The 12614-nt window shown below is 34.9% G+C and overlaps 1 non-coding gene across 1 annotated transcript; it reads left to right on the top strand.

Annotated features, from left to right (window-relative positions):
• Nucleotides 1-11167: 11167 nt before the first annotated feature.
• LOC132679950 (U6 spliceosomal RNA) lies at nucleotides 11168-11274 on the top strand. Its single transcript, XR_009610435.1, has one exon. It is a non-coding gene; the product is annotated as a U6 spliceosomal RNA (small nuclear RNA).
• Nucleotides 11275-12614: the final 1340 nt, after the last annotated feature.

The following is a 12614-nucleotide window of genomic DNA, read 5'->3' as shown; positions in this document are numbered from 1 at the left end:
CCTAGAAGGGGGAAAACAGTCAAATACTGTCCACTATATAATTTACTTATTTATGATACTTAACCATTTATTTTCCACCTATCTCCCCCTACTACCATGTTAGCCTTATCAGAACAGGAATTTTGTCTGTTTTATTCACTGATACTTTTCTAGTGTTTCAAATAAGACCTGGTACATAGAAAGTACTCAATCCATATTTGTTGAAAAACGGATCACAGAGAATTTTGATGATTTATTCTTTATTGTGACAGCGTGACATGAGTACTTCTCTCCTTTTTTTCCCCTTTGTCATGGCTCTTGTCATATCATAGATTATGAGGGTTTGAATAAAACTGTGAGGTACTGAGGTCAGGAATGGTTTCTTACAGGTATCTTTATGAGTAGGCATTTACTCAGTGCCTCCCGTGGTGGCAGGCATACAGCAGGAGCTCAATAAGTATTTGGAGAATTCTAATCATTTAGCAAATTTTCATAGTTTGGTGAAGTGTTATGCTAAATAAAAATTAAAAGAAACCTGGCTAAAGTAATAGACTAGAGAAGGCAGTATTCATCAACAAAAGGAACATATTAAATATATAACTCTAGGAAAATATTCAATATCTATACTAAATTTTGAAATATTCTGGGAGTCCTTATCAGTCACTGAATAATCTAACTGCCATTGTTACTAATTTTGTACACACTGGATTTTTATACTATGAACTGTTAGGTAACCATGTATTATATTCAGAGATTCTTTTTTGTGATGTTAAATGGCAAGAATGCAAACACAATTTAAAAGGGTCATGGTACAGCTACGAATTAAACCTATTATTGAACAAGAATAATAAAAACATTAACTAAAACAACAGCTTCATGAATGAGTTTGGTCTAGCCAGAAAATTACGTTTCTCAGTGTTTGGGGCACCTGGGTGGTTCAGTCGGTTAATCCTCCGACTTCTGCTCAGGTCATGATCTCGAGGTTCATGAGTTCGAGCCCCAAATCTGGCTCTGTGCTGACAGCTTGGAGCCTGAAGCTGTGTCTCCCTGTTTCTCCACCCCTCCCCCACTTGTACTCTGTCTCCCTCTCCCAAAAATAAACATTATGTGTTTTCAGTGTTTAATGTTTATAGGCAGCATTACTTATGGAAATGAAATTATTACATTATAACTCTAAATATTCCTAAAAGATGTGGGACCCCTTTAGAAAATATCAGAAGAAACACCCACAATTTTCCCTGTCACACATTAAATCAATGTAACAGTCCGGGCTGAGACTAAAGAGCCCAATCTCCACAGTCACTGAGAAGGTAAGGTTAATCCCTCTCACACAGCTCATTCCTTGATTTGTGGTCTTTATTACATGACGCAAACAGCATCATATTGCAGAGTGAAAAGGGTGAGTTAAAATAAAACACACCAAATATATATGCTTGAAACTCTTTTGTAGATGAGATATTCAAACAGTATCTGGGAGGAAAGAAAGATAATACATTTGAGTGTGTATGTTTTATTCACTTAAAATAGGTAGCATATGGTTAAGGCTGGCATTTGGTTTGCCTAGAGGACTTGATCTTCAGGTACAGTTGCCATTAATACTGGAAAGAAATGCATTCAAGAACTCTAATTCTTCAAAGTGAAAGGAGATTAAATATATATATTTAAGCTGCATAATGTCAGTTTCAATTGAACTCCATCTTTAAAAATAAAGCAAACTCCTTCAGAATAGTGAAGTGTCTATGAGAATGTCCCTGCATCCAAAAAAGTTATTATTAATCATATTAAATAATAATGTTTAACAGCCATAGCTCCAGAAAAAAAAGTGTAAAAATTGACAAGTGGGCATTTCATTAGAACTTGTCAAAAATCTGCATTTAACTAAACATAATTATATACAATAGAGTGGAAATATGGTGTATAGAATAGACGCTCAGGTTACAAAATGTAAAACTTAAAATGTACAAGACTTGAGTTCCTGTAGTAAATATTTCTCTTAATGATGCAGCTAAGTTAAACTCATACTCAGTGGAGAAGCCACAAAGGATAAAACATCTTGGATTGCCTTTCATGGAACACCAGAAATTTAGAACATTGATTGAACTGTATAAATATTAAAGGTTCTTTGCCACCTCCTTAATGTTACAGCTTTATTCATTGTGAGGTGTAGAAAGTAAGAGGGAAGAATGAAATCAAGATAGCCTATATAAAAAACAGTAGTCAGATCTGGCAGTATATAAACTCACTGTAAAAATAAGCATAAGGGAAATTCATCAAGAGCTATACAGGAGAATACAAATGACCGATGGCTGGTTCAGTCAGGGATCACTGCAGGGAAACAAAACCATCCGTGTACTGAGCAGGTCTCAGGTAATCTATGACTTCTAAGTTGTTCAGCTCTCCTCTTCCAAAATACAATGCTCAGCCTCTCTATTCTGCCCACTGATAAGATTTCCTGAACTGAAAGGAACACCAAGAGAGAAATAAAAGTCATGCGTTCATGGTTCTCGAAGGCACGAGTTAAGTCCTAAGTTCATTCCCTGAAAATGAATTCATCCAGCCTCATGTGCCTCTCTTGTACTGTGCTTTGCCATAAACGCCTCACATCCATTTTTGATACTGCAAAGCAGCATATTTCATGAAATATGCGATAAGTTCACACATCTGAGATTAGAATTTGGCTGATTGTCCTTTCAAATGCTAAATAAAAACCAGGTTGATTGCTATAGCACTTTGTCACAGATACCAAACGGAATCCATATATCACAAATGGAACTAGGGCATACTCACGCCAGATTCGCTGTCTAAATATACAAATTAATTCTTCAAGAAATAGATTTCTGTAAAATACCAATAAAATGGGTGTCTTTCATAGTGTTAGAATCTCTTCTGTAACATAATTAGCATAAATTATTTGAAAAATAGTTCCAATGGCATGATCTAAATGTTCTAAATAACATTTTTAATGTTTTTAATAGTACCGAACTTTTCATCTGAAATCAACCTTGTATAAAATATTTATAAGATAACATGTAAAGTGTGTAAAAGTCTCTATCTCCTGTTCTTTCCCTTTGTTAACTCTCTACAGAGTGACATAAACAATAGCAGTGCATAAAATGTGAGATAGATGCTACTGTGCACAAAAATTACACTGCGTCTAATTAAACTTGGAAGAAAAAAATAAAATGAAAGACAATGCATTTATGGCATGACAGTAAATTGTTGTAGCAATCATGAAATCATTGATATTAACATTCTTCCCGAAATTAAATTTAAAATAAATTGAATGGTTGTCTTGGTAACTTTTTGGGGGGGGCGGTAATAGTTTTTTGAGAAGTTGACATACACAGTTCCTTTTTGTGTTCCAAGACTTAAAAAAGACTTGTAAGAACACGAAGAGTGGATTGATGTTCAAAATCTTAGCAGGCAAACTTTTCCTGTTCAAGATTTGTCAAATCAAAGAATATCACTAGAGTATCTGATATGCCTTTCTAGAAAAGTTATGACCTATCAGCAGTTATTCAAATAGGGTTGAAAGTGGTCTTTACCTGATTGGATAATATAAATCTTGAGATGATAGTAGAAAAACGATGGGGGAGGAGAAATAAATCCTTCAGATATCCCATAAATCATGTAAAAGAGCCTTCAGCTCCTATGTATCAGGGTTAAATTTATACATTTTAGCACACTTTAATATAATGTGTGGACAGAGATGAATATTGCATTGAGAGTTGATTTACATGAGTTTTAGAAGTTTCTATAAAACTAATTTTGTGTTTCCTTATAATTTAGTATCACACACCTATTTGGAATGAGTATTTAATGGGAAGCTTTAATTAATATTTAAATTATAAATGTAAACAAAATATGGAGACTTTCAAACAGTCACCATCTTCTGAATAAAATTTTGCCAGTTCTTTTGGGTTTAATATATTTTTCTAAAAATAAATCAAGAATTAATGTCAAGGTATTTCTGAAAGCAATACATCTATATGTCAAGGACAGTATGACATTCATTAATCCATAATCAAAGTAAAAATACAAAAGAGAACACACTATTTCTCATTTGGCATTAATTAGATTAATCAAGTACTTAGAAAGTAGTGGGGAAAAAATACTTAAACTGAAGCTAAACATCTGTTTGTCCAAGTTATGGATGAGGTTGGGTCAGACATACTGAAAGGCTTCAGGATTCTATGATTCTAAAGTATCAAAAGGATAATGATAAGGATCAAGGAGTACTGAGTCTCCAGAAAGAAAAGTTTAATAAAAACTCACTGTAAACAATCTTAAATATACAATTCCACACATGAACTATATCATGATGAAGTAGCTACTGTTCTTGCCTGCCATAATTGCTGGGCCTTACCCTGTCACACCAAAGGCTGCTTAATATGAACACCTGTGATTCTCTACCTAAAGTCTTTATCTAGCTGTGGAGTACACTTGCCCTGGGTGGAGGGCAAGCCGTAAGTACTTGAGAGTTAGGGCCCGTGAAAGCAGCTTTCAGCCAATGATGAAAGGGAGCTGGTGGATACATACCCTAGGATCCTCACACCTCGGCTGGGGGAACTTCGAGCTGTACTCTGTCTCCCAGGGTTCTCCAGTATGACAGCTCCAGTAAGTCACAGTGGTATATATCTTGATCATACTACACTATGGACTAGCTTACCCTTTTTCCCTGTCTCAATTCCCTGCTTCCTACTGCTATTCCAATGATCACCTCTCAAATTACTTGTGTAAGACGACCCTTTTGGGATGGCTTCTGGAGAAACCCAAATTCTGGGCACAAATTAACTCTAAAATGAATCAAATAACTTTATGTGTGATTAGTTAAGTGAGACTAATGTTGGGGAAATGTAGCAGCGTTTCTCAGCCTTGTCGCTTCTGACACGCTGACATGGACAGTTCTTTGTCGTGGACAAAGTGTACTGGACATTGTATGATTTTTAGCAGCATCCTAGCCTCTACTCACTAGATTCTCCATCCTGCTGTGACAACCAAAAATCTCTCTAGTCATTGAAAAATGGTGGTGGTGGGGGTCATCTCCCATTATCCCCTTTCAAGAACCACTAGATTATAGAAAAAAAAACTTCATTTAACAAGTTCAATAAAATTCACTCATTAAACTATCACATACAGAATATTATGTAACAGGCATTGTGTTAGTATTTACTAACACATGTGTTTAAAAAACACATGTAAGTTCCTGATTTCAGAGTTTATATTCTAGTCAGAGGAAAAGAATTAAAACCACCTATTACCTCACAGTGAGAAATTTTCCAAAATTCAGAGGCATTTTCCAACGGAGGCTATAGAATGAATAATTTCTTCCAAAATTATATGTATGTGTGTGTGTGTATGTGTGTGTGTAGATATATATTATATATCTATACATATATATTCATGGTGTGAGTGTATGTCTGCAAATTGTGTATGATTTTAATTCTGATGAGGCAAAAGACTGTTAATTTTCACAGTGTAAGTTCTGCATGGTGGGAGTGAAGGATGAGATATCTGCCCTTGGTTTTTGTTTCATGCCTTCTGTGCTGAAATACTGTGAGAGATTGAGCACATTTCGCTTTCTTTCACTATTGCAATTTTGTTCTTTTTCTTTCTTCCTTTCAGGAATATGGCGCATAACTTCTACCTACATTCTCCCCCAAGTTTTTTTTTGTTTTTGTTGTGGTTGTTGTTAAATAACATGCACGTTTCTGTTGAACAAGTTCAAATGATCATAACTGCAAAAATTCAAGAAGCACTGGCAGGTAAATTTTCTTACTTTTTAGTCCACTTTTCTCAGAATTGCTATAATATTTTCTCTCCTAGTCTCATGTAACTCCTTTTTTATGAGTCATATAAAGTTGTCATCACCATGACCTAGTATGACAGTTGTATGAGGCACACTGGGTTTCCCCAATATCTCTTTGTGCTTATCAGTCCTGCAGGTGTGGAAGGCCTTATCCTGGGATCACTTGAGTCTCTGTACCTGAGGGCTTCCTCTTCCCCTGTTGACCTGTGGATGGGACCTATGAAAAGTGACAACTGCAGCACATTAATGCCTCCATAGCAGCTCTAGGCCAATGACGGATTAAAGCTGGAAAATAACTATCCAAGCTTCTGACGTGTTTCCCACACTCTTTTCCAGAATTTTCCAGGGGTAGTGAGCCACTGTGTACCCTATTTCCCTTCCCTTCCCTTTCCTTTCTTTTACCGTCTCAATCCCTCACACCCCTACGATACTCTCTAGTGTCCATTCATCCTATGATACACTTTTGGATGGGTTGAAAGAAAGATCACCACTTTTTGGAGTTTATAATCTAATGTGAATGGTGGAAATCATTACTAATGTGCACATGATTATTAATGTATAAAATATCACTATTCTCTTAGACACTACATAGGATCTTCTGTTAAAGGGAGAGATGCAGGCTAGGGATATGAAATTACGGTATCGGCATACTTGCTCCATATTGATTGATTTTTTTTTTCTTCTTGCAGGGGTAGGAGAAGGTAATGCTATAACAGTATTAAATAATATCCTTTGGTATTTTACCTTTTAATGGCTTGATTATTTTTTAATGCCATACTGCTGTCTTGAAAGTCAGAGTTCTGATAATCAGTTCTCAGGGAAGCATGTAAGAAAAAAATGTAATTTGTTCAGCAGAGGCATAATCCTTACTCACACTCTGATCAGAAGAAAGCCACATCAGTACAGAATATCATCACACCGATCATTTCGATGACACACAGAAGCACCTGGTATATTTGGAGTGACTGCTTCTTTGTATGAACTCACAGCTGACATGAAGGTTAAAACACTGGTTGGTATACCAACAAGTAGAAAACATAATTTGGGCAGTTACAGCAGAGAACAACTGTGTACGTTTGAAGTAAAAGACTCATCAAAGTCCAGGCCTACTATTTAAAATTTCACAGTTGAATGTTTTCATTTTGTCCAGGTTTTCAAAACCCATATTGTATGTGATTTGCACGGTGCTATTTTGCTGTTTTCAAATCTATGCAAATACAGTGGTGGGTGTAATAAATTCTTAATACATAATTTTAAACCATTTTGTGCTCCTTTTAGCTAATGTGTTAAAAGATAAAATGTGCATATAAATGTGTTAGTGAGAAAGGTGCTGTTAAGTAAAGAAACATTCACTAAAGGAATAATGTTGCACTTGGGAGATAATAATTTCCAATATGCTTTCTTTCACTGAAAATAAATATTACATGACAGTACCGAATTGATGACAGTACCAAATATGCTGTTTTGAACTAATAAGTACTTTCTTTACATAAAGAAACGTGGTTTTAGAGCTGTAGTTTTTGTTCTGTTTTGTTTTCTTTCTTACTTTGTTTCTTTCTTGCCAAGGTACTTCTCAGAAGGATGTTAAGTGTATGAACTAAAACACAAGGGATTATAAAAGATACAAACGAAACAAAGTATTCTGAAATACAATTATCCAAATATTATTAGAACATATTTGTGACAGAGCAATGTATGCTCTTGAATTCCAGTAAGATAACACAATCTAGCAGTGGGTTTACAACAACTATAATTTCAAGGTAAAGATGAGCAATACTTCAAGACATCTGCAGAAAGGGTAATAGGACTACAAAATGTGTACCTTCTAGTAGCGATGGAGTATAGGTTCTAATACTGCTGTGGTTTGTTGCCTACATTCATAATTAAAGAACATGCTGGAAATAAAGATCCAATTTGTATATATTACTAATCAAATTCACAAACCTCCTAGGTTCTGTTTGAAAGTAATAATATGACCTTGGTTGACAGTGTTATGACAGTGTTAAAGAAACCTGACAGCAGTATATGACAGTGTTAAAGAACCCTGAGGAGGGGTGCCTGGGTGGCTCAGTCGGTTGAACGTCCGACTTCCGGTCAGGTCATGATCTCATGGTTCATGGGTTTGAGCCCATCATCGGGCTCTGTGCTGACAGCTCGGAGCCTGCAGCCTGATTCGGATTCTGTGTCTCCCTCTCTCTCTGCCCCTTCCCTGCTTGCACTCTGTCTCTCTCTCTCTCTCTCTCTCTCTCAAAAACAAACATTAAAAAAAAAGAACCCTGAAGATCTCTCTCAAAAACAAACATTAAAAAAAAAGAACCCTGAAGATCTGCTAACCCAAACTTGTTTTCACAAAGAAATGACTGGAAGAATCCACAAAATCAGTTTTCATTTTTTACATTAGTAATAATTCAAATGGAAATGCAAATCAATAAAAATTAATAAAACAGTCTAACAGCACAGGAGTTGTAAAGAATATGGTAAGCTGGAGCACAAAGGCTCTTTCTGAAAGAAATTGTATATGCATGCCAAAAAAAAAGTCTTAAAGTCCAAGTTGGGGCCACCAATTTGTGACCTCTGATAAAATGTGTAAAACCAAAAGACAGTTTTAAATATTTTATATTTTTGAAAGCTAGTAGCAAGTGTTATCTTCTGTCTTTATCACCCACCCATATCACTCTAGGTAAGCAGAAAATATTATCGCTGTTTCACAGGAGGAAAATAGATGAAGAACAATCTCTGTCACATATCCAGTTAGAAAACCTAGACATAATAGCCAGTATTCGACTTTCCTCTAGAGAATAAATAATTCCCGAGACCCTGTATTGGTAAGACATTTTTAGAAAAGAGAAGAGAAAAGAAAAGAAGAGAAGGGAAGAGATCAAATTTTGTGTAGAGTAGGAGCAAACAGTAAAACTTAACTTGCAAATGAATGCATAAGATAATAAGTCCCTGTGTGCTGAGTTGTCTACTCTGTGCATTGTGCTCAATTCCTGACTGGTATATATTCCTAGCCTTCATAACGATTCTGCAGAGTAGGCCTTGGCATCAATATGAGACACCCAGACTTGTATGAGACAAGAAAAGGAGTTCAATTATGGAAATCCCGAAGTGCTCACTGTCACCGTACAGGCAAAACATCATCATAACTGTTCTCTCTCACTCTTACTTCCATATGGGCCTAAGCTAAATCTTCTAAAACCAATGCTAAGACAGAAATAATAATTTAATCAGAATATTACTACCTCAGTTTTGGTAATTAAACATGCCACAAAACATTTTGGCCTCTGTATCTGTTGACTTTAACAATGTCAACTTGTACAGTACAGGTTAATTTTACCCAACGGATTTTTAAAATTGAAATTATGAAATCCATACTTTATGGAAGAGAGAAGCAAAAATATGGCAAAACTCAATTTCATACAAAATGTTTTATCATTATTTAGTCGATTGGAAATAAAATTAAAATTGATTTATCTAAGCATCAATATCAAGTAAGTATTAAAATATTTAATTCTCTTAATGCACTATTGGGAAACTTGATGCTATTTTCACTCTTTTACGGAAACAAATGTATATTGATAACATAGTTAATATATCATGTTGAATTGTCTTCACATTACATAGCTTTTCATTTTTTTTCAAATTTCAAATAGTTAAAATTAATGCTTTATTACATTCTATTGTCATTTAAATTCAAATTTTAATGATATATATTTTATTTGTGTTTGAAACTTCATAAATGAAAGTAGAAAACAAAATAAATTAATATTTACAAAGAAAACCCTGGGAAGTGTTAAATTTAAATGTTTATGTCACTGCAGATAAAAGTCATTTTTCTTTTATCTATACATCTTCTAATTTTCCACAAAAGCTTGTATTACTATCATAATAAAAATTAAGCTTGTGTTAAAAAAATATGTTAGAATTTCTTGCACACTTTCTTATTGTGCCCACAGAAAAATAATAATTTTTTTATTTTCCATAAATGGAAAAAAGTTGTGCAGGACAATGGACCAGGGTGAAAGTAACTGAGATTTCACACAACGTGGTAGAGAAAGGCCTCTGTGACAAGGTGACATCTGAGAAGCAACGGAACAAGAAATAGAGCCGTACAGGAAGCAGAGTGTTGGAAGAGGCACCTGGGTGAGAGAACAGAAGTTGTCAGAGAGGATGCATGCTTTCAAATAATATTTATCAGCACGTGTTATGTATGTATGTTATGTTTTTCACTGTTGTGAAAGTACCAAACAACCAAAAGGCATGATTCCTACCCTCCAGGAATTTTAACTTGAGTCAGGTGAGAAGTGTGAGAAACAGAAAAGAACTACAAAACAATTCAAAGTAATTTCTCTTATTTAAAAAACAGTCCATATCAATTAAAACGCATCATCTATTCCACTTAATTTAGGGTATTAAAGACAGATTTTATATTTAGATGATACTAAAGCTTGCAATATATTCTCCTATAATTAAAAGCCATTGGCTGTTTGCATTTAAGTCTTTTTTAATGAGTCAGGATTAAGAGTCTATGCTTTGTCCATAGTTTTAATTTTTAAAACTACATTATATTTCCTTCCATGGTAATACAAAAATAGATCCTCTAACCGTAAATTACTTTGGACAAATCTTTCAGCAAACTCTAAAACATCAAAGCAACAAAGATGCAGGAGATTTAACATTTACAAAATGTTCTTTGGATCTTTTCAGATACTGCCATTATCTCTAAATTTTTAAATGTATTCTTTTAATAAATATTTTGCTGTTTTGCATTATGATGCCATGGCACTCCAGTTAACTCGATACCTAGTCCTTTGTGTACGAACAGTTTCAATCATGTGCCAAATTTATTTCTGCTGCAAGTAAAGATCTATCCTTTTATGGACACATCTGTTAGATGGAACGTTTAGTTGATCAAAATGTATCCTGGAGAGCGGAATAGTATAATATTAAAGGGGCATGATGTCAAGCCAGTCCAGAAAAAGACCACATAAATATAAGACTAAAAAAGAACTTTGACTTGGGAGAAAGAAGAGAATAATTATTGGATTACTAAACATTTGTAAACCGATGGAATCAAAAGGTTAATAAACACCTTGTGGGAAATAAGTAGGTTCAATCCAGATCCCTTTCAAGTGGCTAACTGATACACTCAGGTGTCCCTCCAACAGGAAATAATTGAAAGTGTATTGACAACTATGGGATAAGCCTTTTGAATAAGATGTGTACAGTGAAAATCTATTAAGTTTCACATATTCATTCAACAAATACCTCAGGCATGAGGCTAGGAAAGACAATTATAAGTAGATTAGACATTATCTCTACCCTCAAAAGGCCTATAATTTAGTAAGGTTATAATCAAGGAAGAACATTATTATAAGAATGCTCACTTTAGCAGCACATACACTAAAACTGGAATGATAGAGAGAAGATTACTATGGTCCCTGAGCAGGGACAACAGGCAAATTTGTGAACTGTTCACTATTTTAAAAAACTTGGCTCTAAAAAAGTGTTATAGAAATTAATATGAAAAGGGCTTTGACATATATATATACATATATATATATATATATACACATACATATATATATATATATACACACACACATATATATATATATATATATATATATATATATATATACACACATACACATAACATGATGTAGGATGCATTTTATGCACTTCACAAGAAATCTGCTTTAATATAAATACACAGGTTAAAGGTCAAAGAATAGAAATAAATTTACCATCCAAACACTAATTAGAAAGGAAAATGTGAGGATGGCTATAATAAATAAGACTGGAAATAATACTTGTTGCTAAGGATGTGGAGAAACTGGAACCTTCATAGATTGTTGGAATGGAAAATGAGGCAGCTACTTTGGAAAACAGTGTAGCAATTTCTCATAAAGTTAAATACAGAGTCACCACATGACCCAGCCATTCCGTTCCTAAGTATATGCCAAACAGAAATGGAAACATTTGTACATGAAATGCACAAGTATATTAGTCATGAAGACCAAAAAGTGGAAACAGCCCAAAAGTCCACCAATAGATAAATGGATAAATCAATGTGGCATATCCAAATGGGGTAGGCAGAATAAAGGCCTCCAAATATGACCATGTCCTAATCCCTGGAACCTGTGAGTATGTTTCCTTACCTGGCAAAAGGGGCTTTCCAAAGATGTGCAAGTTAAGGGCTTTGAGACGGGAGGTTACCCTGAAAGATCAAGGTGTCCAGTGTAATCACAAAGCTCCTTAAAACTTGAGGAAGGAGACAGAAGAGTCAGTCACAGTATTCCATGTGAGAACTCCACCTGCTTTTGTTGGCTTTGAAAATGGAGAGAGAGAGAGGGCCATAAAGCAAGGACCAGGGGACATCTCTAAAAGATGGAACAAACAACGAAATGAATTCTCCTCAGCTTCCATACAGGAATGCAGCTTAGCCATCATCTTGATTTTAACAAAGTGAGGCTCGTACTGAATTTCTAATCTGTAGAACTGATAGACAATACATTTATGTTGATTCAGGCCACTAAGTCGGTTACATCAGCAATAGGAAATAAATATGTTATTCACTGGAATATCACCAAACTATGAAAATAAATAGGCATTGGTACCTGTTACACCATGGATGAAGATTGAAAACACTATGCTAAGTGAAACAAGCCAGTCACAAAGACCACATATTGTATGATTCTACTTACATGAAATGTCCAGAGTAAGCAAATTTATAGAAACAGAAAGTAGACTAGCGGTTGCTTGAAGTGAGTGTGGGGGTCTATCAGGGACAGGGGTCACTGCTAATAAATAAATACAGGGATTC

This window comes from Panthera onca, chromosome A2 (genome assembly GCF_046562875.1).
Source record: "Panthera onca isolate mPanOnc1 chromosome A2, mPanOnc1 haplotype 2, whole genome shotgun sequence".
Lineage (NCBI taxonomy): Eukaryota > Metazoa > Chordata > Mammalia > Carnivora > Felidae > Panthera > Panthera onca.
Note: the sequence above shows the minus strand (reverse complement) of the source record. Positions and strands in the feature narration are given on the sequence as shown.